Genomic DNA, 27,647 nt, shown 5'->3' on the forward strand with positions numbered 1-27,647 from the left:
AGCAGGAGCCCGGGTGAAGGCCCAGGTCTGTCCCTTTCCGTGTCCGAGTTCTTAGCCATTGTCCCATTGGGCCGGGCATCCATAGAGGCAGGAGTTCAGGACGTTCTGAACCATGTCTGGTGAACAGACCACACCCGGGAGGATCCCATCAGCCTCGATGGGATCCCTTTTTCTCTGAAATCAGCAATGAGCGCCTCGATTCCACTTCCGGGTCAAGCGAGTCTGTAGGAAAGCCTTGCCCAGTAGGATCGCTGAGGAGATTCCACAAAACAGAGACCAACAGACAAGTAACAAGAGCAGCCAGCACCAGGCTCGGCACCGATGATTTCCAAATATCAACTCCTTTAAGCCCCCGACAGGCCTATGAGGTAGGTACTGTATTTACCGATGAGGAGACACACTCTTACCAGGTAAGCAACTTCCCCAAAGTCACACAGCTAAGAAAAGATTCGGCACGGGGGTTCAATCTCAACTAACCTGGTTCTCACACGTGGGTCTCCCTAGACTAGTAGGAGCCCAGCATCCCCTCCAACAACTGAACCCCTGCACGCCCGGGCAGCACAGATGGGATGGGATGTGTCATTTACAGGGACTGGACCATCCAAGGTCTGCAGGCTCAGGGAGCCGGTGACTCGGGGCAGCCCAGGGTCCGGGCCTCAGATTTCTCTTTGTCAAACGCATAGATCTGTATACGCTTAACTGTCTGTTTACTGGGGCAAAACAAAGAAGTCAACGCAGGCAAACAAAATCTGTAGGAAACACATTGTTTCAGCAAGTCACTGGGGCAGGAAACAATAGAAGGGAAAGGCCACGCAGAGATCTCTGTGAAGACAGACAGACTGCCCTGCGGTTCCCAACCCGCAGGCCTCTGCTCCAGCGGGCAGTCTGAGAGGCCACAGGTCTGGCGCCTCTCAAGGCCCAGCGCCCCGAAGGGCGTGGAGGATGTGACTGAACACGTGTGACCAGGGTGGGGCTTCCGGCCAACACTCTGGCCCCTCGCAGTGGCGGTCACAGAGCCAGCGGGCGCCTCCTCGGGCTTCCCAGTCCTGTCTGACAACAAGAACTTCGGAAAGCGCCCGTCTGCTATTCAGCAACTTCTGGGTGGGTCCTGTTATTATTATTCACAAAGATAAGATTATGACTAATAATAACACGCGTGACATTTAAATGCATTTTGTCCTATCGCTGTGCAGCCTTGCTCTCTGAGGTAGGGTAGAGGTCAAACTCCACCTTTGCATTGCTCCCGAGGCCGACCGGGCCCATTAGCCTGAACGCAGATGCAATTGCCAGAGCCTTCTTAAGAACTAAGTGATTTTTTTTTTATTTGAACTGCGTGCCAGGCACACTGCAGTTTTGAGCTGCTGGAAGAAAAAAGCCTGTTGTTTGACTTACAAAAACCATGCTTAACTCTCGACATCACACCTCAGAAGAAACCTCTGAAAATCTAGAGACCCCCCCCTTTCAAACTAATTCACACATCCCCCCAGCATGTGAAGGTCTGCAAGCCAGGCTGGTGCTATGGAGTTGGCAGTGGGCAGCATGGAGCGGGCCCTCAGCAAGCAGCTTTGGTCCAGTTGGGAAGGTGGACAGCACGCCAGTAAAGCAGCAAATGTACAATTACAAATTCTGGTGAGGACCCGGGAAGAAAGAAACGAACAGGGGGCTGTGGTTAGGATGAAGGCATTGGCAGTAGTCGGCAAAGGAGCCCAGCTACTTGAGACAGCACATGAAAGCCCCCTGAGAAGCTGAGGTTTATGGAACGGGTGAAAGGCAGGAAGAAGGCAGGGGGGTGCGGGCAGTGGCGACAGTGTGCAGGAAGGCACACCCAGGGACCTACCAGGAGGCCAGGTGGCAGCAGTAGACAAAGCAGGGACATTGGCATGAGGTGCAGCTCGCAGGGCAGGCAGGGGCAACAAGCCCCCCTCCCCAAAGGTCAACATCTGGCTCTGCCCTTGAGTGGCCTTAGCCTATCCCTGCATCTCTCAGGGCCTCAGTTTCCCAATTGTACCGTGGTCCAGGCCTGGGGCTGATGAGCCTCTTCCGAGATGGTTCTGAGGATGAGGCGTGGAGAGCTGAATTCAGTGACTCTGTCAGTCCTGCACCACCTCCGAATTTTTAAAAAACATATATTTGAATTGATTTCAGAGAGGAAGGGAGAGGGAGAGAGAGATAGAAACATCAATGATGAGAGAGAATCACTCATTGGCTGCCTCCTGCACACCCTACACCAGGGACCGGGCCCATACCTGGGCATGTGGCCTGACCGGGAATTGAACCGTGACCTCCTGGCTCATAGGTCGACGCCCAACCACTGAGCCACGCCGGCCAGGCTGCCTCGGCATTACTGAGTTAACATGTGTGAGGTCTCAGAAGAGGGTCTGCCCACAGGGACCCTTGGTAATGTGAGCCCTTACTGCTCTCATCACTGGGCCAAACACCCAGCTGCCGCGACCGTGAGGATTCCCTGAGCACATGGTAAGGGACTGTGGGACACTCTCAGGAAATCCCTCACGGACCGGGCCTCAGGACACCCACCTGTGCCCATTCTTCCTTCTCTCAGGAAGCAGGCCACGACCATTGTCTATTGTTCCCCAGCCGGTCACACCAATTGCCGGAGAAGAAGCCACATGCCATAGCAAGCAAGGAGTAGGTGTCGGGGCTACAAACTTCCTGGGAAAAGTCCCTCTTTGTTTAGAAGGGATGCCGGTTCCTTTCTATGTTTCCATTAGAGAACAAAACAGACACTTGGCCCGGAAGAGTGTGGGATGAGGTAAGTTATGATCGCCTGTGACCAAGGCCCCACTTCTGCCCTGAGAAGGAGCCACAACACCCTCCCCCTCTGAAGGGTGGCCTCCCGGGCCCACAGGGACTGGGCTGCCAGGTGAAGGCACCCCCTCTGTCCAATCACCCCAGGAATGAGGCCGGCTGGAGCCCAGGCCTCTACAGATGATTAGTGGACCCCTCCTTTGGGTCCAGCCCTAGAGACAGGGACAGGACAGGTTCTTCAATGACTAACGAAACAGGGCAACCCGTCCATTCCTCCATGTCCCGAGATGATGACGACGAGGACAATGACAACTACTGCCACAGGGCTCCTCTGACAAAGGCACACACTTAGTCGGCATTTATCATGTGCCACGTGTTAATGTTTAAAGCTCAACAACTCTCTCATTATCCCACATTACAGATGGAAACACAGAGGCTCAGAGAAATGAGGTTGTCACAGGTCACATTCTACTTGGTAGAAGAGCCAGGATTCAAGTCCAGGCCACCTGGCCTTCCAACTACAACCACACCCCGTCTTGTGCAGTGAAAGCAGCAAAGGGGGTCTTGCTCATGATGCGGCTGCAGGAATTGAGGCGGGTCCTCGGGCATCAGGACCATCTGCTGAAGCCCACACAGGAGGCAGAGGGGGGCCGAGTCAGGACTCCCCCAACAGTAAATTCACTCATTTGCACACACACCAAAAACCCTAAATTGGATTTTGTTTTTAAATAATCTAATTACATTTACCTAATTAACACAAAGCTTGACAGTTGACTTTGCTAATTCAATTCTCCCATCTGCCACTTCAGAAGTAACTGGTGAGGCCGAACAACAGATAGAATTTCTCCACCTCGGAGCGTACACGTGGTGTGGGTGAGGCCAGTGTACCGAACGGGGCAGAGTTGGCATCAGCTGGCTCTACCACGTCCTTTGCCACCTGGTAATGGTACATACACCCTGCAGGTCCCAAACCCAGGCAGCCTTTGGAGAAGACACTCGTTTGGGGATCAGCACAAATGAGGGTATCCTGTCCTCTTCCTGTGTCTGCAGAAATTCAGTCAGCTTTATTCACATCATATCCTCAGGGGACAGTTTCCCATGAGGCAGCAACTAGGGTTTTGGACCCAGCTGGGCAGAGGGGGTGGGGGCCCATTTTCCAACGCTCAAGCAGCCTCCCTGGTCCCATGTCACCGTGTGTGGGGCTGTGCCAAGGCAAACCTCCCAATCAAAACCATAGCTTTGCAAACCTTCCCAGAGGTGTTCTAATCTGACCTCCTCATTTCACGGAGAACGAAACTCAGGGCCCACAAGTAGATGCTGGACCTACTGGCCAGAACCCAGGACTGGGCAGGTGCTTTTCATCCCTGCACCACAATGGCACCTTCTAGGAGCAGCAGCACGAATCTGAGCTGGTTCTGCCAAACAGCTGGAAAGACCACGAGCAGCCTCTCCTAGCAGGGCAGGGCCTCAGCCATCCCTCACCCTCACCTCCACTCCCGCCCATCTTGATCTGTCAGTGAGAAGGGCTGGTCACGTGCCTGCTTGGGCAGGGATGGACACTCGACCCAAGAGACTCCCATCCCTTGGCTGGCTGGTTCTGAAGACTGGAGAGGACAGATGAGCTCTTTGTCCAGGGACCCTGAGAGCTGGGGGCACTCAGCCATGGGGATATGAGAGCCACGGGATCACACAGCCTGGGGGACAAGGCTGCCATGTTGGGTCAGGTACTAAGTCAGCAAGCAGTCCTTGAAATATGCAAAAAGAAACCTGACCTTTGTTCCTTATTTTGCATCCTCATGGAGCCTGTCTTGAGATGCCTTTTGTAACTGTGCAATAAACCCCCCTTTACTGAATTAACTCTTATGGGATTTTCATTATTTTGTTTTGTTTTATTTATTTTAGAGAGAGAGTGGAAGGAAGGAGAGACAGAGAGAGAAACGCATCAATTGGTTGCCTCCCGCACGGGCCCCAACCAGGGCCAGGGCTTGCAACCAGAATTGAACCTGGGACCCTTCAGTCCACCAGCTGATGTTCTAACCACTGAGCAAAACCAGCTAGGGCTTTTATATATATATATATACATATATATATGATATATGATATATATAATATATGTGTGTGTATATATATGATATATATATGTGTGTGTGTGTATATATATATATATATAGTTTTGTGGGTTTTTTTATTTCAGAGAGGAAAGGAGAGGAAAAGAGAGATAGAAACATCAATGGGAGAAACACATCGATCGGCTGCCTCCTGTGCACCCCTACTGGCTTGTGTCCTGACTTGGAATTGAATCACGATGCTCAATCCACTGAGCAACACACCTGGGTGGTGTCTCCCTTTTTTAGACCAAACCAGCCTAAATGGACCTCACTTATTCCATATTGGTGCATAAAACCACGTGGCAAGCAGAACAGAGAGGCAAGTTGGAAAGAGCACACATGAGCATGTGTGATGCCTGTAGGTCAGAGTCACATCCAAGTACAGCCACGCGGAGTCATCACCAACGAGAGGGATTGGAGCCCTTACGCTGCCCTAGACCCGGACTACAGAGGAGTGAAAAGTGGGAGATGCGGCAATCAGAGCAGTGTGCCACAGAAAGGATAAAGAAGACTGTCTCACAGTTTGCAGGGTGTGGGTCCAACCCCTTGCAGTCCATGAGATTATCTAAGGCCACAGAGTTAGCTTTCTAAACCGCTAGTTGCTCCTGCATTAAAACCTTCTGTGGCTCCCTAGTGCTAAAGACCTACCTACTTCACTGAGACACCCAGGCCCTGGCTTCAGTCTCCAGCCTCCTCTTCTCCTTTCCCACCAGGCAGCCTGCATAGTCTTCCTCTTTTATATACAAGTACAAAGAGAGGGCTCAAAGGCCACCCTTAGGTGACCTGGTCTAAGACTTTGCCTCTCCACTTACCACCATCCTCAACTCCTAAATCAGGGCACAGTCAGCTCAGCCTCCTGTGGGGAAGGCTGTCCAGCCCCAGGTGGGTATCCCTCGTCTGGCCAAGGTGGAAAGCCTACAGCCCGATGCCAGCTCACCCAGCAATTATGAATCCAGCCCCCAGACTGTAAGCTGGCAGGAGGGGCCATTTACACCAGTGAGCAACCAGTGCCAGATAATAAAACCATAATCCCACCCCTACCCCAAACCCTCCAAACTGGCCAAATCCAGGTCTTGTGGGAAAGCAGCAGAAAAAGCCCTCTGGTTTCTTGACCGGCTGCCCCGTAAGAAAAAGCAGCTAAGCCTCCATGGAGAGCTGCCGTCCCTGCAGCTCTTATGCTGGCTGCAAGGATTGAGTGTCCCCTTGGCCGACCCTCCGGCTTTCCTATTTAAACTTCCCTACCTTTAAAAACATACAAGCTATGAAAGGGAAGGAAAAACTCCTGGGATGGTGGCTGAGCATTTGGGAAGGGCTCTCCTTGGTAAACAACCAGCATTGTTTCTAAAAGTAGGTTAAGAACGCAGACTGCTCAGGCCCACAGCAGCCTCAGATAAACTTCCCGCAGACAATGGGTGCGACTGCTTCGCCTCACGACATCCTCCTAGCAGAAGCCAGGGGAGCCCCCTGTCTCCAGGTGGCCCAAGGCTCAACTGGGGGGTGGGTCCTCGGAGAACTCCCTTTGTGGGCCCTAGAGAGGGAACCAAGGTGGCTCAGTCCATGGGGCCAGGACTGCTTAGAGCGGAGCCCAGGCTTCAGACCTAAGCAGGGCCTTGGCCTCAGCAACCTCCTGGCACTGACTGCAGCTCAGAGGGCACCGGCCAGCGGTTCTAGACCAGGACCTGTACAGCCCAGGGTGTTCCTGGCACATCCAGAATGCCTGGAACTATGCACGTGCCCTTCTAGAAGGGGGGCCCCTTGCTGCTGTCACAGTGGAGCCCAGGCATTCGATGGGGGCTGAGAACCCCAAATGTGGTAGTCAGCTCAGGCTGCCATAAAAAGTCCCAGACTTGGGGCTTAAACATTCTCAGAGTTCTGGGGGCTGGGAAGTCCAAGATCAAGGCGCTAGCCAATGAGGTTCCCTGGGGAGGGTTCACTTCCTGGCTTATAGACGGCTGCCTTCTCAGTGTGTCCTCACATGGCAAAAAAAAGCAAGCTCTGGTCTCTCTTCTTCTTCTTCTTATAAGAACACTAATTTCATCATGGGGCCCCACTCCCATGAGCTCATCTAATTCTAATTACCCCCCAAAGGCTCAGCTCCTAATACCATCCCATGGAGGTCATGTGCATCATCACGGAAGGTTCTGCAGGACAGCACTGCTCTGAACTCTGACCCTCCTTGTGGCCACAGCCAATGGGCCCAGGTCAGGTCACCTGACCAAAGGGCAGCCAATGAATGGCCAGTGTGTCTATAGGATGACCTAAATCAAGGGCTTTGCCCAATTTCTAGGCAGTGACTCATCAATCAATTTCTCTCTTTGGGGAGTCTGAACTCAACAGTCAGTTAGTTCGTTGGTTGGTAGTGGGAAATAAGAGACACACTGGCAGGAATTATGAATCAGAGAGTAAGCTGCAGGGGGACAGAACCATGTTGAAAGAAGGAGCATGGAGAGCCGCGGGAAGGAGTCATCTACCACCTGAGGAGCGTGCACCTTCCAGATGCCCTTCACCTGGGACGCTGTCTGCCAAAGCAGCTCTCCCTGCACTCAGAGCAGCCGGAAGTGCCAGGAAATAAGCGAGACCTGGGCAGCAGCCTCAGCCAATGACAGGGGCAATGGCTTAGAACCCGGCCCCTGGGCCCTCAGGTGGGAAAGGACTCAGGCACGTGCTCTGTACTGTTTCCAGAGCTCCCAGTGGGACAAAGGGTGAGTTGCCCCAAATGGTAACTTGCTTGATGACAAGTCTTTTATTGGCCTCCTTTTGTTTCCTCTGTTCTCCACTCCCCTGCTGGTGTTTCCGGGGACGACCTCCCAAACAAACCACTTACACTCAGATCACCACCTCACAGTCTACTTCTGCGGGAACCCAGACAAAAACAGGTAAACAGAGTGTGTCTTTGTTCCTTGCAACTAATAAAGCCAAGCACAGAGAGGCTCTGATCAAATTTTGGGGGGGTTTGGGGTGTCTAGAACATAAGAGATAAAGAATGCGTGCCCATCACTGGTGGATTGCAGAGTGCTCCAGCTCTTTGGGAAACAGCGTGGAAGTTTCTTATAAAATTAAACATAAACTTACCATCTGACCCAGCATTCCCACTCCTGGATATTTACCCAAGGGGAAAGAAAACTTATGTTCACACAAGAAGCTGTTCATGAATGTTTATAGTGGCTTTATTCATAACCACCAGAAGCTGGCAACAGCCCAAATGTTCCTCAGCTGGGGAACAGATCAACAATGGAATACCACGCAGAAGTACCAGTAAAATGGACGCCATGCGCCCGGCAACACGGTGACTCCAAATGCATGATGCTAAGTGAAGGGCGAATCAAAGGCTACGTGACGTGTGATTCCACTTATATGACATTCTTGTAAAGACAAGACATAGGGACAGAAACAAATCAGTGGTTGCCAGGGGCTGGGGGCAGGGGGAGTAGGGGACTCTAACAGAGTCTGGGGGAATTTTTTTTTGGGGGGGGGGGTGATGATAATGTTCTTGACGGTGGTAGTAGTTACCTGACTGCATATTTGTTAGAATGTGCAGAACTGTACAGTAAAAGGTGGATTTTACTGTATATAAATGACATCTTCATGAAATAAATGGGGAAAGTAAAAGACAATGAAGGCAATACCCTAAGCCAGGGCCTCAAACACACTCTCGGAATAGTCGTGCCACAGCCTGTCGTCATCGCAGCGCAGGTGTGGCGTACGTAAGCCTTGTGCCCGAGCCGGTCGGCGGCGCACCCCACCCACAGCTCAGCCACTTTGCCCCAACACTCTTGAGATAGGACCTGCTCTCACTTCTAACGGTGCCACCCTCGTAGGCCATGCCCCCAGGCAGGTATGTCAGATTTGGGGAACTGGGGGAGAGGACATCCTCTATCCCATCTCAGAACCACTGCTCAGGCCAACTGGAAAGTATGCTCCATGTAGCCAGCCTACCAGGGGGAGAATGCTGACCAAAGTTTCCAGTAGAGAAATTAGAAATAACTTCCAAACACGCCCTGGAGAACTCAAGGAAACACTGTGGGGCTGTGATTGGAGTTAAAATGAAAGGGCATCAACAGGCAAATGGGTATGTGGGCCCTACCCGGCTTGGCTCAGTGGATAGAGTGTCGGTCCTTGGACTGAAGGATCCCGGGTTCAATTCCAGTCAAGAGCACATATTTCAGTTGCAGGCTGGATCCCCAACCCTGGCCAGGAGCATACGGGAGGCAACCAATTGATGTGCCTCTCTCATAGAGATGTTTTTCTCTGTCTCTCCCCCCATCCTTTCCACCCTCTCCAATCAATGGAAAAATATCCTCAGGTGAGGATTAACAAAAAAAAAAGAAAGAAAATGTGGTACATCCACACAATGAATCTTATTTGGCCACAAAAAAAGGAATGCAGTCCTGACACAGCTACAACATGGATGAACCTTGAAAATGCTATGCTAAGTGAAAGAAGCCAGACACAACAGGCCACACATTGTCTGACCCATTTATGGGAAATGTCCACATAGCAAATCCATAGAGAGAAGGTCACCAGGCGCTGTAGCAGGGACAAATGGGGAGGGACTGCTCATAGGTGCAGGGTTTCTTTTGGGGGTGAGGAAAGTGATTGGAATTAGATAGTGGTGATAATGGCATTATGAATGTAATAAAAAAATCACTGAAATGTGCACTTTAAAATTTTATGGTATGTAAATTATACTCAATTTTTTTTAAGAAAGGAAAGTGCTCAAAAGCAACACACTCATAACCAGAGACATAGCCACTTCCTCAGAAGGTGAGGGGAGGGGTGAAGGTGGGGGTTGCTGTGGCCCAATGTGCCTATCCCACCCCCACATCCTCAACCTGGCCATTCCAACCTCAGGGAAGTTTCCTAAATTCAAGGAGGCTTTCCACAAAGCATGGAGGACAGGGAGGAGGGGGAGGAGGAAAAGTGACTGGTGACTCCCAAAGCCAGGACTCCACTGCTCACACTCACACATAGTTTCTTGCTCTGAGCTGTTGTCCTCATCTTATGATGCGGGAGCTGCTCACCGCAGGAGCTGCTCCTTGGTGGTCAGTGCGCTCCCACAGGGGGAGTGCTGCTCAGCCACAAGCCAGGCTGATGGCTGACAGCTGGCGAGCACAGCGGTGGTGGCGGGAGCACTCAGGGTGTCCAACTGCGGCGCAGGCCCACTCCCCATGGGAGCAGGCCTATGCCGTCAGCCAGACATCCCCCAAGGACTCCCAGACTGCTAAAGGGCGCAGGCCAGGCTGAGGGACACCCCCCCCCCGAGTGCACAAATGTCATGCATTGGGCCTCTAGTTAGACTATAAGCCCCCTGAGCAACAGGACCAGGTGTGCTTGCTCCCCACTGTATCCCCAGCACCTGGAACAGTGTGTGTGTGACAGTCAGAGTAGTTAAATGAATAAGACCAGAGTGGGGGGAAAATACTGTCTAAAACTTGTCACGATATATTGTCTGAAAATTAAAGTAGGACAAGATAGAAAAAACCTTTTCTGGCCTTCAAGAGATTGAATTCAAGTTCTTGTTGTGCAACCCTGGGCAAGTCTTGGGACTTCTCTGGCCTACAGTCTCCTCTTCCTTTAAAATCAGCCATTTGGCCAAGATGACCTTTCAGGCCTTGAGTTGGAGGACCTCAAACACTGTATGATTCTGAAAGCATTTTTCAAAGGCGTTGAGAATTAAGACAGTACCATTTCAAGGGGGAGTCAGCAACCCAACAGTCCCCATGTGTGGCTCATCCTCTCCAGTTGGGGTTTGGTTTGGGCTAAAGGCAAGCGTCAGAGCAGACACATCAGCCTCGCTGACTAAGGCGTAATATTTTCCATCAGGTGTCACAGCATTCTGTGCTTTCTCCTCCCCGGGGGCCTCCCCAAAAAGCGGTCCACATGAGCAACTGAAAATAAGCCCCATGAAAAAGCATGCACACACACACAGAGATGCACATACGCACCCCTGTGGCAAAGACCCGCCAAGAGCCCAAACACCAAACACCCTCCAAGCTTCCCTCCCCCAGGCAAAGCTCCAGAAGCTGTATCCGGGAGATGCTGCATTCTTCCAGAATTGTGTCATTATCACAAAGAAGTTCACTCTCCGGCCTCGCACCCACCCGAGCTGGGTTGGGCTGCCCAGAGCCACGGTGAAGAAAGCGCTGGCCACTCACAACACTTCTACCGTGAGCTGTGACCTCCGGACGAGCTGGGTCTGTGCAGGGGATGGAGCCTGGACTGCTGGTCCAGCCCTGGAAAGGCTGCCAGGCCCAGCAGGGGTTAGAGTCAGTCAACTGGGCACATCAAATACAGCAGCTGCATTGAAGGGCTCAGCTTCTGGTTTAAAAGGGGTGTGCACAAAACGTGTCCCTCTTCTCCACAGGCAGGTGCCGGGGGCTGTGGAGTCCACTGAGCTGGGAGAAATAAACATCCACAACCTGGTGGGACTTGTGTTCTTATTTGTGTTGTTATTTGAGGCTAGTGCAAAGTTTTGCTTTTTATTTTCATTTTTAAATATATTTTTTATTGTTGATAGTATTACAGATATCTTCCACCCTCCCCACCCCCAACCCCGGGTCTTCACTACCCTATTGCCCATGTCCATGGGCTATGTATGTAAGTATATAAGTTCTTCTCATGCCCCCAACCCCACATCGAGGTATGTCAGTCTGTTCCATACCTCCTTGCTTCGGGTCTTATTTTGTGATGCAATACTGAGCCTGAAATAGTTCATGGCAGCTCCAATTCCTCTGCTTTCCCTTGAAATTTAAGGGCTTCATCAAGGGCCACTGTACTCTCAATAGTTAGCCAGACCTGAGCACAGAGGGGTACTGGGTGGGGTGGACACCCCTGTGTCACCCCTGGGCTGTCACCGCTAGCCATCTCCAGTCTCAGAAAAGCATGGCAGCCACACCTCCTCACCAGCAGGTTAGGACGGCAGGGGTCTCACACCAGCCTGAAGCAACGCGGGAGAATGTCAAGGCCAGGCCAACATCCCCTGCCCGGTGTGGGACAGGGTCTGGGCAGTCCACACTGACCCTCGCCCTCCAGTGTCTGTCACTTTCCCTAAGAACTCCGTTTGGACACTTGATTTAATGGCCCCCGGGGAGGAGAATGACTTACTTTATAAATTAATCTGGGCAAGTTCCCAAGTTCAAACTTTCAACCACGGCCTCATCAATTTGTTCAGGGAAGAGGAATGTTCTTTTTTATTTTTATTTTTTAAATATATTTTTATTGATTTCAGAAAGGAAGGGAGAGGGAGAGAGAGAAACATCCATGATGAGAGAGCATCATTGATCGGCTGCCTCCTGCACGGCCTCCCACTGGGGATTGAGCCTGCAACCTGGGCATGTGCCCTTGACAGGAATCGAAGCCGGAACCCTTCCACAGGCCGACACTCTGTCCACTGAGCCAAACAGTCTATGGCAGGAATGTTCTTTATTGGAATCTCCTTTAAGACCCCATAAACATAAGGCAAAAACCAATGAATGGTCCAGCTGGCGTGGCTCAGTGATTGAGTGTCGACCTATGAACCAGGAGGTCACTGTTCGATTCCCCATCAGGGCACGTACCTGGGTTAAAGGCTCGATCCCCAATGTGGGGCGTGCAGCAAGCAGCTGATTGATGCTTTTCTCTCATCATTGATGTTTCTCTCTCTCTCTCTTCCTCTCTCTTCCTCTCTAAAATCAATAAAAATATATATTTTTAGAAAACTTAAGCTCTCCAGAAAGGCCTTGGGTACCATAAACATCCACCTTGAGCTGCCTTTTTTATTTGATTAAGAAGCACTCTTACAGGGTCTTTTGGAATAGAGAGCCTACTTCTTGTTTTAACGTGGTTTTAATCAGGGGATCGAGGCTCTTGGTTCCTGCAGGAAATTCTGTCAAATGTTTCGCATTCCTCATAGGGAACTACTGTCTATACAAGATCCCGATTGTTACATTTTGGGGCAAGCAGCCGTTTTGTTGTTGTTTCTTAATGTGAGAAAAAAAAAGTGAGGGGAGGAAGGAATGCAAATGTTCGTCATTGAAAACACACACAAAACCAGAAACACTCCTCCCCCCGCTCCCCCCGCCCCAGTGCACAAGCTCAAGAATATCTGGGTAACTTCGCTTCGTGTTTTGCACACGCGCTAATGGAACATGAGAAATGCTATTGCAAAGGCCGTTGACAGGAGCGCAGGGAGATGCCTAAAAATAGACATTTCACCCCAAGGAGGGTTATCTGTTCGAACTGCATCATTCTCAGCATGACTGAGCAGCACAGACTACGACATGGGAGCAGGAAAAATATAGTAACATGCGCTATCACCAATTCCCTTTACTTAGGACGGGAAGAGATAAAGTCAGCCAGGACTGGGCCCCTCCCGTCAAAGTTCACTTCCAATTTTTCACGGAGCTCCGACCCCGTTATCAAGATGCTGATTTGGAAAAAGTGAAAATGGGAGATAGGAGACGGAGTGTGTCTGACATCCCCTTGTCCCTTCTTGGAAGTAGGGGAGTTGAGTAGCAAGTTTTGTGGAGTCCCCATAACTGGATTCAGACCCCACTTCTGCATTAGTTTGGGGACCTGGAGCAAGATATTTACCTTCTCTGAGCCCCTCTGTTCCTTCATCTATAGATAGAGGCGGTTGTGAGAACTGAAAGTGAGAATTGATAGGTCAAGGGCTCAGCACAGAAGGGGCCCTCACTCAACGAAGGGTGAGCGAGCGTGTGCTGACTCCAGACAGCCTCCCGAGGAGCGTCAACCCAGAGGTCTGGGCACGGCGCTCCGAGGAGCAGTTCTGACCCTAAAGAGCCTAGACAAGAGTCCATTGGGACCCAGATCTTCTCAGACTCCGTTTTCTTATCAGCTCCCTGAGTCCTCCCCAGTGTTGTCAAGAATGTGGGAAAGCAGAGGCTCCACTGGTGGGAGCAAAACTTGGTGGAGCCGTTCTGGAAGGCAGTGAGATAGACTGACCAGCACACCCCTCACCATCAAGTCCACTTCCAGGTGTCTGGGATGCCCTTGCACATGTGCACCAAGAGTCATGATCGTAACAACAAGGATGTTATCACAGTAGCTAAGCTTTATTGGGCATTTTATATTTTATTTTTTAAAAATATATTTTTATTGATTTCAGAGAGGAAGGAAGGGGGAGAGAGAGAAACATCAATGATGAGAATCATCAATTAGCTGCCTCCTGCACACCCCCTACTGGGGACCGAGCCTGCAACCTGGGCATGTGCCCTGACTGGGAATTGAACCGGTGACCCCTTTGTTCCTGAGTGGATACTCAACCTCTGAGCCACGCCCAGCCGGGCTTATTGAGCATTTTAAAAGTTCTAAGTGTTTCACATGTAACTTATGCACGCACATCCGCTACATGGTACATCTGGTGGATTCCACATGGGATATTTATTTCATAGTTGTATCAAGTAACTTAACCCTACAAGGTAGTTATTATTACGATCTCCATTTTACAGAAAAAGAAGCTGAGACGTGGAGGGATTAGTAAACTGCCCTAGGTCAGGGGTCAGCAAATGTTTTCCATTAAAGGCCAGATGGTGAATATTTTAGGTGGACCAGATGGTCTCTGTCACAACTGCCCGACTCTGCTGCTGTGACATGAACACAGCCCCCGACAATCGGTAAACAAGTGTGAGTGGCTACGTTCCAACCAACTTTATTTATAGGCACCGCATTTCCTATTTCATGTAACTTTCATTTATCAGGAGATATTATATTTTATTTTTTTCAACCATTTAAAAATAAGAAAATCATTCATGGCTCACTAGCCATACAAAAACCCAAGGAGGGTGCATTTGGCCCGAGGGCTGTGGTGTGCAGACCCCTGCCCTCGGTCACTCTCCAGGTGAGTGAAGTCCCTTTTCAAAGTCAGGCATTTCCGTGTACCCTGATCATAGCTCCAAAAGCTGGCTCCAGAAGGCACATTCATGATCGCCGCTATCATGACTTCATCTCATAGCAACGAGTAGGGAAATGGTTCCATAAACTTTGCATTCATATTATGGAATGCTCTGCAGCATTAAAAATTCATACACTCGTGTACCGACGAGAAGCAGCTCGGGCCGTGTTAAGTGGAAAAAGCAAGTGGTGCATCAATACATACCTCCTAACTGCCTATGTGTTAAAAAGAAAGCTGGCTATCTACGTGTGTGTATATATATGGTCACAGAGACAGGCAAAACAAGAAAAAGAGAGAAACAGGAAGCATTAGCAGCCAGAGAGGGCAGTGGGGTGGTGGCCATGAGGGGGCGTTGAGCTTTCCGGGGTGTGTATTCTGCTCTATAATTTGAACCTTTTACATCCCGAATGCATCCTTCTATTACTTGTGTAATAAGCGAAAACAAGTTTGAGGTCCTGGTTACAAGGCGCCACTTGCCAACATAACTTTGAGCTCTGAGCAGTTTCCATGTCCCCTGATCTAAACACAAGCTGGTTACAATTAATTACGGCAGGACAAAGACATCCTTCCCAGAGGGAAAAACAAACACGCAAACAAAGGTGGCATAAACTGCAGTCAGTAAGCGCCTGAGTCTGGCCTGGACGATCAATGTGATTTTTTTTTTAATTGCATATGTGCATAACCTAACCTCCTCAGACACCATCAGCCTTCAGACCAAGGGTGGCAGCCGTAAACAAAGCCTTCAAGGTTTTCATCTGCTGGGTGATACTCCAGGCGCAGCTTTCTTGCCTGCACAAACTTTAAATTATGAAGTTATTTTGGTTTGCTCCGCTGGCGTGAGCACAGCCGAAGGGGGAGTCATTGACTGGGGAAATGAGATTTCCCTCGGTGCCAATTTTTAAATCCAGCCTCCAGGTCATCTCATTTTTTTTGGATGCTTCCCACAGTCACAGTTTTTGTTTGTTTGTTTTACATGAAAGAGCACATTCCCTTTCCCCCGAGCCAGGTTTACCATTTTCCATTGCTCTTATTAAATGCATCTTATTCAAATGGAATGTTCTCAGAGTTTCCGCCTGTCACTGGCCTGGCTGCCTCCAGGCTCTGTATAATCACATCTGCAGAAAACACGAGGGTCCAAAACCCTCGCTCTGATGCCGGGACCTGGGACTCATTCTCGGATCTGGAGCAAACCCTAATTGGGGCCCTCAGCCAGTTCCTCTGTGCCCATTAACACAGCAGCTGGCTGAAGCGGAGTCTGGAGGTGCTAAAATGCAAATCGGTGAGGAGATGGTCCTTTTCAGGTGCCATTCCCATCAGAGCTGTGAGGGCCTTCTGTTGACCAAACAGTGAATGTTTTCAAACCCAAGCAACACCTGGTTTGGAGGGTACAGGAGGGAGCTTTAAACCTCAACCAGGCATGCCACACCACTCCCACATGCATGACGTAAGTAAGTGTACGCACTGCCAAAACTGGCGAGACAAAGCTACCCTAGGCAGCATTTGAGCCCAGCCACCGTGTTGTGGCCTCCCCATGTCATCTCTCCCACGTGCCAAGACAGACATCCTCAGTTGATTAATGTGTGTTGGAACATGACTTACCCCTTTGGACAGGTCAATTCTAATTCTTTTGAGTTTGTGATGGGATCAGTTTTATATTTCTTCAATGCTCTCACCACATGAAGAATAAAAATTAAACTGTTATACAATTTAATAGATGATAGATAGTTGGATACAGTGTGTGTAGTTAAAAAAATGTAACATGAGATCTACTCCCTTCAGAAAATTTCAATTATATAATACAGTACCACATTGTTAACTACAGGCCCAACACCTGTTAAAAATAAAGTCTTATTGACACACAGCCTTGTCATTTGTTTAGGTACAGGCTATGGCTGCTTTCAAGCTGCAATGGTGGAATTCAGTAGTTGTGGCTCATAAACCTAAGGTATTTACTATCTGCCCTTGTCCGAAAAGGTTTGCTAAGCACTGATATATAGGATCAAGGCTTAAAAGCATGTCTAGCCGTAACCGGTTTGGCTCAGTGAATAGAGCATCGGCCTGCGGACTGAAGGGTCCCAGGTTTGATTCTGGTCAAGGGCATGTACCTTGGTTGTGGGCACATCCCCAGTGGCGGGTGTGCAGGAGGCAGCTGGTCGATGTTTCTCTCTCATCAATGTTTCTGACTATCCCTCTTCCTTCCTCTCTGTAAAAAAATCAATAAAATGTATATTTTTTAAAAGCATGTCTATTTTGGCCCCAAGCATAAGGTGACAGAAAGGACAATTGTGGGTCAGATAATTATCTTATAAACATTGTGATTAGCGTCACTGCAAACAACTTTAAAATCCACACTTCTACCACCCAGGCATATCAGTTACTGATTGAGCCTCATGTCCAACCAGAAGATGCCTTGTTCTTACATGGTTGGGGTGGGCAGTCATGGTGTACACTTGCCTGGCACTACTTTCTCCCCTAATTCTCTAAGGGCCAGCCCATGTGATCCCCACCACCCTTTCCTCCCTCCAACTCTGGCCATGGAATAGGCAAGTGAAAGCAAGTGACACTGTGATGCCAAAATGAGTCCTTTCCAGGCTTTTTCAGAAGAGATGCTCTCTTTGCACTGGGGTTGCTAAGAGAGCTGCCAGGGAACCTCCATCCAGCCCAGAATGAAGCAGGGGAGAGACAAGCAGAGCTGAGAGGTGGGGACAGAAAGAACCCCAGATACATTGTTTTAATCCTTGGACACATGAGGCCATAAATTCTCATTTCTGTTTAAGCTAGTTAGATTTACATTTCTGACACTACCAAAGGATTTCTGAGTACTCTGGTTGTGATCTTTTCATGTTCTACTCCTTGCATTTAAGAGTCCATATATTATTTTTCATGTTTCTATGTTAATAACTTTCATCTTTAATGGTACCTAACCCATTAGAGATGGGATAAACCCCTACCTGGCCACCCAGCCTGCTGACAGCAGTGCAGACCTCACTGGGTGCCATATCCATGGAAGGTCAGCAGACCTTCCATGCCGTGGACACTCCTGGGCACCATGATGATGATGTCATGGACAGTCCTTGTTACATAAGAGACCACCTCTAGCTAGCCCCGTGCCCACCTAGCTCACAAGCGGAGACATCGTCAGCCAGTCCCAGTGAGAAACAGTTTGTGTACTTTCATTTACTATGAAAGACCTACATCCTACACCATTTCTCCCTGCCTAGACGTCATGCCTCACAGCCAAGATTCCAGGCTGTCAGGTTCCCGAGCTGGCAGTAAAACGTTTCCACTTAGCCCTCCACCTTTGGTCTCTTGGTCTTCCTTTTTTAACAGACTGTAAGTTACTTGTGCTATTTGCAGGTTATTCCCTCAAAGAGGCGAGTCCCACATCAAGACAGATATCACGTCTGCCCAGCCACCCCAATCGCCCCAGTGCCTGGGACCAGAGCTGGTCTCAGTGCCTGCTTGTTGCGTGGATGAATGAATGAAAAAATGAATATATCCTACGTGCCAGGCACTCTGCCGTTTTTCACAATCACATATAACACTGCCTCTTTCTACAGCGTTGCCAGCTCCACTTTGGCAAAAGATGTTCCCAGAGAGATTAGCCGTATGGGACGAAATGTGAAGAAAAACCTGTATTAGGAAAAGCAACTTGAACATTTTTGCAAAGCCTCACTGAACCTGTCAGTTGCTCCCAGGCCTGGGAAGAGAGTGCACTAAAGGTCATCTGTCTGTGTCACTGACACGAAGGTGCACGGGTTTTTGCCCAAAGGAAACAGCAGTCCTCATGACCACAGGGGCCCCGGGGCCCTCCCCTCACGTTGACATGGACCATCTGAGATCACTGATGCCCTTTGCCCTCCGTTTGGTTCTCACCAGAAGCCCTGGAGATAGATGATGGTACCATCCCCATTTCACAGATGGGAAAACCGAGGCTGCAGGGGAACGATTTGCGATAGGTCACTCCAGCTGGGAAGTGCTAAGCTAATTAAACAAGGCCACTAGACCCAGGTGGCTCTAATGCCCTGGCAGCCAACATAAGCAAACCAAAATCTAAGTCTGTAAATGTCTCAAGGTTACGAAAACAAAACGCCAAAGACGACCAATCGCAAACAGCCAACTAGGCTTGAAGCTATAGCCAATCAAATAATTTCCTTTCTTTGCTTCCACACTTTCTCTATAAAAGTCTTTCCCCCGGCTCCTTTCAGAGGAGCAGCACTCCTAACCACTTCTGGTTTGGCAGTGCTTGATTTGAAGGGATTTTTGCTCAAATAAACCCTTAAAATGTTTAATATGCCTGTTCATCTTTTAACAGAAACAACTAGGACCTAGATTTTTTTTTTTCAGTCCCTAGTCCTCACTCTTGCAATCAACCATGGTCAAGGATAGACCAAGTGGCCCCAGCGAAGGACTGAGAGCCCTGCAGGATCCTGCTCCTCTGACCTGGGGACCCTTTGGCCTGAGCATCTGCATTCCTCCATGTTCCAGCTGCGTGGCATCAAGTCAAGGACTCTCTGCATCCCCTTTCCTTTCAAAACCAGGCTCGTTCAGGGCTGCCCCACGCTGAGGGAGGCAGCTCCAAGGGCAAGAATGCGCCCCCCCCCCCAAGCTCCCAGCAGGGTTAGGGCTCCTGACTGGGAATCTCCCCAGGTCTCATTTGTTGTGTATGTGTGCTTTTTAATAATCTTTCTCAATAACAAAACTCCCCTCCTCTCTTTCCAGCAGGAAGTTAGGCTCTGAAGGTTGCAATGTCATTTAGATGACAAAAAAAGAAAAAGAAGAAGAAGAAGAAGAAAAAAAAAAAAAAATATATATATATATATATATATATTTAAAATGGAAAAAGTCACATTTTTCAAATGCCTTGGTTTCAACACCCCCTCCCAAAACAAAGTTTTCTACTGAGCTTTTTTCTGGTCTTTCATGGTAGAATGACTATAATTTATTGTCCAAACAGGGACCCTTTTAAGAATGAAAGGGGACACTTTTAACCCTGACACCAGCCATATAATCACCCTGCTTTGGGGGGATGCAGGGGTCAGAAGCCCAGAAGAATGTGGAAACCACCTCCAGGCAGCGAATTGAATGAGGGCACATAAATGCCGGGCCTTGCGACAGTCAGAGCAGCACAGCCCGCTTCCACCGGGGGAGAAGGTTCTCTTTGCTCCACTCTGACTCAGCAGCGCAAGTCGCTGGACCAATTCCGAGTCCCACAGAAGGTGGGCATTTTCCTGCTGGCTGCCCCAAAAGCCGAAGGCTCCAGCTTCAGGATCTTTCTTTTCTAGCTGTAATTCTAATGTGCTGAGACTAAACCTTTCTAAATCCAGAACTTTCTCCGGGGCGGGCAGGGGGTGAAGGGTGGGGTGTCTAGTCTCAGAACAAAGAAGGCTGGGAGATCACTGGGTCCATCCCGGCCGCCAGGCAGGGAGGGCCACACCCAGCGTGCCAGATGGAATCGAACCTCTGCTCTTTCTTTTCAACCTCCAGAGGAAGTCGTGCCACCTCCCTGGGTGAGCCGGTCCAAAGTTTAATTGAAATCTTCAGGGCCAGCCTCCGCTCCTTCCACGCCACCCTCCACCCAGGAAACCAATAATGGCCGACTCTCCCGCCGGTCATCCGGCCAGCCCTGTCCACTGGGAGGGGGGATCTTCTCCTTAGCAGACCAGAAAACCCCCTCTGGACCCAGAAACAAAACACACACACTCACACACACACACACACACACACACACACACACACACACACCTCCTTCCTCCCCAGCTCAGCACCCTCCCCACAAATTTTTAATCCCCTGGCAGATTGTAATTGGAAAGACATGAAATGCAGGAAGCAAAGCTCCCCCCATTTCCAGCCATTTCCACGTCAACAGGAGCCCCTCCCCCATCCCAGCCTCTCCCCTTGACAGACAGACAACCCATTAAGAACTCGCCCATAATAGTCTTTCTTGTAAGAACATGTAAACAGCATCATTCAAGCTTAAACTTAGGTATTTCCCAGCTCACTTGCTTCCATTTCCTTTATTGTGGAATGTTCACATGGGAGTGTTCACCTGCCTCCCCCCGCCCCGTCCCTGCCCCCGCTTTCAGCACTCCCCCCCCCACCCCCCCCACCCCCGCCCTTCAGTCTCCCTGAAGTTCAAGGGTCTTCCCCTTGAATACTGCTTCTATCACTAAGCTTTGTGTGTGACTTTTCATTTCTTGGATGAAGACCCCAGTAATGCCTGCTGTCTCCTTGGTTCCAACATGTTCCTACTGCTCAGTATTCATATAGGGTTCCTGCCAGTGCTCCATGTGAAATGAGCAAAAGCAGTGCCTGCTGAAATTACATTTTAAGCAAACTCTGTGGCTGCAAAACTGGCTTTTTTCAAAGAAGAACTTGGTTCATTACATAACAAAGTTTGTAAGGCAGATACACTATGGAAAAGCACAGGAGCCCCAAACCCAGAGGTCAGTCGGGTGATACAATTGAGAAAAGGGGACTTGGTGTGAGGCGAGAGGGAATAGTGTGGTCTGTGGTGAAATGTAGAGCCTAGCACTTGCCCCCAAATAGACAACCAATATCCAATTATAGACAACTGTTGTCATCAAAAAATTCTTACCTAATGTTGCCAGAACTTCCGATTTTCTAAGAGAAGTCTTATATCGGGAATGTTATGTGAAATTTTCTGATTTTTAAAATAGCGTGTGGGCCAAACCATTTGTAACCCCTGCACTAGGTGATAAACAGCTCCTGGTGCAACCAGGGCCCCAGCGCTATTGGGCACAGAAGAACCCAGTCCCAGGAGCAGCCCCCTGACCATGGGGTGGGGGAGAGCCAGGCCTGGGGATGGGCATGTGGCCAAAAGCAGATCCCAGACCCCACCCCTCAAAGCCCAGCTCCTCTGCAGGCTGTAGCCTCTGGGACACTTTCTGGGAATGATCTTATTTTTTAGGAAGGAAACAATCAGGAAATAGAATACATTTTGCTGTAATTCACTTTACTCAAGTTCACATTACAGAAGTTCACTTCACAGTCAGCTTTGCTAAAACAGATCTCTGAACAGCATGATGGGCAGTGGCCTTTTCCCAATACATATATACAAGGTAACTGAGCATAAAGCCCTTAACTAGCTCCCAGGTCCCTGGGATGGAGCAAAAACCAGTAACTCAGACAAATAATCCAACAAAGCAAAGGTCTGGACCTTCTTTCCCTAACCCAAACCAGGGGAGTGGGTCCAGCAGAGAAGTGAGTGTAAGAGTCATATTCCCTTGCTTGGTTTAAACAATTGAGAAGAGATATGATACTGGGCAAGTTACTTACCCTCTTTAAGCCTCAGTTTCTTCATCTGCAAAATGGGGATAAAGATAACACATTCCTAGTAAGATCCCTGTAAGGACTAAGAGGTCATGCATTCTAAGCTGTAGAACGGGGTTAAAGATATTAACACTTTTTTGTAACAGAAAGGGAAACGGTAAAATTGAAGTCCTAAAGGGAAAAACCGGTGAGAATGAATTTAGTGCTTAGCACGGTATACAGCACGACTTAAGGAACCCGTAACAAGTTAGCTCCTAATTAAGACAGCTCCCCAGAGTTGAGGCCAGAGGTGACCCAGAGGTCCCAGAGGGTGGAAGCAAGGTCTCCCCAGGAAGGTCACCACAGTGGCCAACTCCACACCCTCTGGGAGCAGCCAGGCCCAGAGCCGCTACTGGCCACAGCTTAAGCCAACCCCAAGCCGGGCCCCGAGGCTTCCTGAAATTTCTTCTTTCCCTGGCTCCATCTTCCTGGTGGAGAGGGACTTGCAGCCTTTCTGGCAGGTGGAAGAGGTGAGACTGGGGCTGAGCCTGAGGAAGAAAGGAGCCCTTGAGCTTCCAGACTGGGCCACCTATGCTCGCTGTCCAGAGCCCCACTTGGGGCCTCCACGTGAGCTGGGACTTTGCTTCCATTCGCCTTTGGTCATCTGCCAGCCTCAAGGAATCCCCTGGAGAGGAGTGGGCCTGGCATAGGCCAGAATCTGGATACTGGATTCATCATTCATTCAGAAAGTATTTATTGAGCACCTAATGTATACCAGTCACACGACAAGAGCCACAGACACGTGGCTTGTCCTCCCGAAGCTTCTAGGCTACCAGTCCCCAGAGCCACCTTTTTTTCTAACAACAAATTCTAACACGTTTTCAAAAAGAAAAGTCAGAAATTACTCAAGCAGATGTGCCTACACCTTACCTTCACATTAACATGATTCAGGCTTTTTGTTATTGAATCAATTCATGAACCTGGGGGAGTTCGAGCAGCCCGAATGTGTCTTGTAATGGGCCCTCAATGAAAATAAAATTGTCACACACTCCCACTACATAGCATTTGCAATGGGCAGCCAGCCCACAAACTAGTACAGTGGGGTTTCTTCTTCACCAAGGAACTAATTTACATAAACCTAATGGTGTGATATTTGTAAGCCTTACTCTCTTGTTTTAACATTTTCCAATTACTTTCATGTCAGTGAAATCCAGGGTACGGTGTTCTAACAATAACAGACAAATCAAATTGCTCTTACTCTCTGTCCACATTGTTCACTCTCCTCATATGTTTCTTTTTTTAATATATTTTTATTGATTTCAGAGAGGAAGAGAAACATCAATGATGAGAGAGAATCATTGATCGGCTGCCTCCTGCACATCCCACACTGGGGATCGAGCCGGGACATGTGATGCTCAAACTCTGACCATACCAGCCAGGCTCTCATTTGTTTCCTTAATATAAATCTACGCATGAAGAACATCAGAACTGACAAAAACCAGATTGAGAAATTACAGGTATCACCCATCCTGCGCTCCCAAATTAAATTTAAGGCACATTAAGCATTTCAAATCCATCTGAAAAAATAACCTCAAAATATAGCTCTGCTTCCTGCTGGCTGTAGGACTTGGGGAGAATTCCTAAATCCTCTGTACCTCAGTTTCCTCATTTATAAAATGGGATTAACCAGTTGGCCTACTTCATTGATTTGTGGTAGGGACTCAATGAAATAAGACATATACAGTAAGTATTAGCTACTTTTACTAACTTTTTTTTCCCCAACACCCATGTGAGGTAGTGAAACATGGTGGTTGAAAGAACACCAATGCTGGGGCCTGGGTTCAAATTCTGCTTTTCCATTAATAACTGTGATCTTGGGCAAGTTAAGGCATCTCTCTGAGCCCCCGTTTTCTCCTCTGTGGAACTGGGGTAAAAACATCCCAGTTATGTACCTAAAGGGCAGTTGTAAAGAGTGCCCTAAGAGTGCATAAGCACTGCATTAAGTTTATAATTATTTTAATGATGATGAAACCAAAGCTTATCGGAACCAAGGCGTTACCCTCTCTGGGAGGGGCAGCTATAAATTAATTTACACACATGTCCAGGCTCCCACCAGGAAGCAGATTTGGGATAGAACTAAGGCCTGTGCAGACAGCATCCACTTCTGGACTCACACACAGCTATTGTTCCCCACACCTTGGGTTCACATATCCATGGTGACCAGCATGTTTGTTTACTTGTTTCCTGATTTTTTTTTTCTTTTTGCCATAACTGGAGTCCACAAGGGCAGCCAGGTTGGGGATTGCTTTGTTTGTGGGCAAACGTCAAATGCACCTGCCTCTGTGTTCAGGCAAAGTCTAGGATAAATGCTCACTCAGCCTTCCTTGACTCAGGGCACCTCCTTTTCATCCACGACCCACCCCTCCAGGCCTGCCTTCTTGGGCCCTTTAAGGCAGGTATCCCCTAAAGAGGTGGCTTCTAACCCTGAGTGAGTCAGCATCCTTTGACTGTAAATGTCAAGTCTTTGATTTACCTAAACAGGAAGGGGTGGGGGGTGTACATCTGGCTCCCAGGATGGCTGGAGGCCACAACCAAACAATGTGATGAGGGCTGTGTCTCTCCCCCACATTGCCTTTATTCTCAGGCAAATTGTGACAACAGCAACCAACACTCCCAGGCTTCCCGCCACCCCAGCAGCAGAAGAGCAGTCCTTTCTGGACCCTGAATCACATCCTCATCCCTGACCTGGTCCCTGAGGTTAAAGAGAGAAGCAGTGCTCTGATTGGCCAGGGTGGAGCCAATGAGAAGTCATCCCCACGGAGCTCATGGATTGAAGATGAGGAGTGGTCCTCCAAGAAAAATGGAGGTGCTGCTGCCAGGGTCAGAGGGAGTGGGTGCCTGGCAGGAAAAAACAACAAAGCCATCTGTTCCTCCATTCTTCAGAGCTGCTGCTGTGTGGCACCTCCCAAAGCCTCGCCTCGGGCCAGGAGGCTCAGTGCTGGCCATTCCTCCACCCACTGAGGCCAAACCACACCTGCATCTTTTCCCAGAGCCAGCAGCACCTCCCAGCTGCCCTGCAGTGCGGCCTCGGTTCAAATTTCATAGTTTTGTCCCACGCACCTCACACCCCCTCGTGTGCCAAGTGCTATAGATTCGGCCTCCCCAATGCTGCTCCTACCCATCCCACCCCACCCCCTCGTTTTGGTGTTGTGTTGTTGTTTTTTGCAGGACCCTGGCCTCCCCCACATACTTCTCAGAACGACAGCTCATTGATCCTCACAGACTGTGCTGCTGGACCCAGGGTCTTCTAACTCAGCCAGTATCAGCCTCCTCTGCTCAAAAATGCCCCATTTTGCCTAAAAATTTAACTCCCGGCTTCTCAGCCTGGGATTCAGAGACCTCCCCGAATGACAGTCCCCTTCTCCAGCCTTCCTGCTCCGTTTCCCTACAACCACTCCATGCCCCATGCAAACGCCACCTCACACTCCGTCACTCACCACCATTTGGCTCTGCCCTCCCCAGGGACCCCTGTCTCCACAGCACTCTCCCCTGGAGCCTCATGAGGTGGAATTCCCCCCAACTCTGGCTTCGGGATCAAATCCACGTTCCAACGCTCGCCTGCTACACAACCTTGGACAAGCGCATTCGCCTCTCTGCTGGATTTGTCATGTGCAAATGACGACACATAACTCATCAGATTGTAGTGAAAAATACATCTCTAGAAAGTTCTCTGCACAGAGCTTGGAGCCCAGTAAGGGCTCTGTTAACAGTCACCAGCTTCACACTCTCAGTCACCAGCCTTCCAGCCCAGCCCACATGACACCTCTCTATGAACATTTACTGACTCCTCCTCCCCCTGCCCACCCCACCAGGACTGCCTTTGTACTTATATCCTACATGTTCCTGTCCTTCCCCCAACTAGATTGGAACTTCTGGAAAGGGAGGAGCAGTCTCTTTCGTCATCACATTCCTGAAACACCTCTGCTAGCATTCTACACCCAGGAGTGCTTGAATCATCTCAGCGAACCCACTCCGATTCTGTGCGTCCCAGAGTATTCCTGCTCATTAGTCGGCCATTAGCTCACTAGACAGAGCTGACAGGAGCCCAGTCCCCACTGGGCACATCCCTGGTTTCAGGATTCCAGACACTCAGTCTCTCTCTTCTTCAACTCCCAGCTTGTCAAACAAGAATCAAAGTGCTCGCCTCCCACCAACCGTCACACAAAGATAAAGATAAAATAAGCAAGTGATGCCCTCATCGGTTTGGCTCAGTGGATAGAGCGTTAGCCTGCAGACTGAAGAGTCCCAGGTTCAATTCCGGCCAAGGGCACATGCCCCGGTTGCCGGCTCCATCCCCAGTGGAGGGCATGCAGGAGGCAGCCAATCAATGATCCCCTCTCATCATTGATGTTTCTCTCTCTCTCTCCCTCTCCCTTCCTCTCTGAATCAATAAAAGAAATATATGTTTTAAAAAATAAGCAAGTCATGGTGGTTACTGTTAAAGCAAACCCTTAGTGCCTGCACCCCCAGGGCACCAGGAACGTTCAGTACTCCGTAGTCTGTCCCCCACTCCCCACCGCCAAAACCACCACGCAGAGGGGTTGCCTGGTTTACACACCAAACCTGACAATAAAGGAATGTGGGCTTTTCCCAAAATTCAAATCCATACTTAAAAGGCAAAGGTGTGTCACCATCTAGCAGAATCCAAAAGGTGTGCTAGACACACCGAGGGTTTTATTGCACAGGTTCCATCAAGCTAGTCAGTCAATGAATGGGTCCAAGGAGAATGTCAAGAACCATTTAGGCGAGATGGCTAGAATAATCTTACGATTTCCTATGGTGAAATGCTAAGGACAATCTTGGTCAGATCCAGAGGGCTTGGCATGTTTATTGTTTTAAAGGATTATATTTCTTCCATGGTCCCACCAAGTGGCCTTACATTTACATGGCACAGATTGCCATCTGCACGCACACACACACACCCAAATTAAAAAATCTTTGTTTTACTAATTCTAAGTGTAAAGTATGCTCACTGTATAAAAGCCAAGTTTTCCTAAGCTCTGTTCACTATGTTATGATCAGTTCTTTGTGTCAAAAAGAATAGATCACCATAATTCTTTCATATATATATATATACATATATATTTAATTTTTATTGATTTCAGAGAAGAAGGGAGAGGGAGAGAAAGATAGAAACATCAATGATGAGAGAAAATCATTGATCAGCTGCCTCCTGCACACCCCACACTGGGGACCGAGGCCGCAACCCTGGCATGTGCCCTTGATCGGAATCAAAACTAGGACCCTTCAGTCTGCAGGCTGACGCTCTCTCCACTGAGCCAAACCAGTTAGGATGGTCACCATAATTCTTAATGGCTACCATATATGAGTCCATTATTTGAATATGCCAAAATTCATTTTAGTAATCCTCTACTTAGGGTCACTGAAATTATTTCCAATTTCTCTGTTATAAACACCCTCTAAACAATCTCCTGTAAATCATTAATACACTGATTTTTCCTTAAAGTAAAATCTTCGAAATTGTATTTCTAAGGCCAAGGGTTACACCATTTTAAGCATTTTGATATATTTATTGCCAAACTGTCCAC

General features: G+C 49.1%; 1 protein-coding gene and 1 long non-coding RNA gene across 8 annotated transcripts in view; one reads left to right on the forward strand and one right to left on the reverse strand.

The window, feature by feature from the left end:
• Nucleotides 1-27,647, reverse strand: part of GRK5 (G protein-coupled receptor kinase 5) — a 173,826-nt gene that overhangs the window by 129,373 nt on the left and 16,806 nt on the right. The gene's annotated exons all lie outside the window — the stretch shown is intronic.
• LOC106699233 lies at nt 206-4,604 on the forward strand. The gene is made up of 3 exons (XR_001350755.2): nt 206-410; nt 2,561-2,770; nt 3,188-4,604. It is a non-coding gene; the product is annotated as an uncharacterized LOC106699233 (long non-coding RNA).

This window comes from Myotis lucifugus, unplaced genomic scaffold, assembly GCF_000147115.1.
Source record: "Myotis lucifugus unplaced genomic scaffold, Myoluc2.0 scaffold_345, whole genome shotgun sequence".
Classification (NCBI taxonomy): domain Eukaryota; kingdom Metazoa; phylum Chordata; class Mammalia; order Chiroptera; family Vespertilionidae; genus Myotis; species Myotis lucifugus.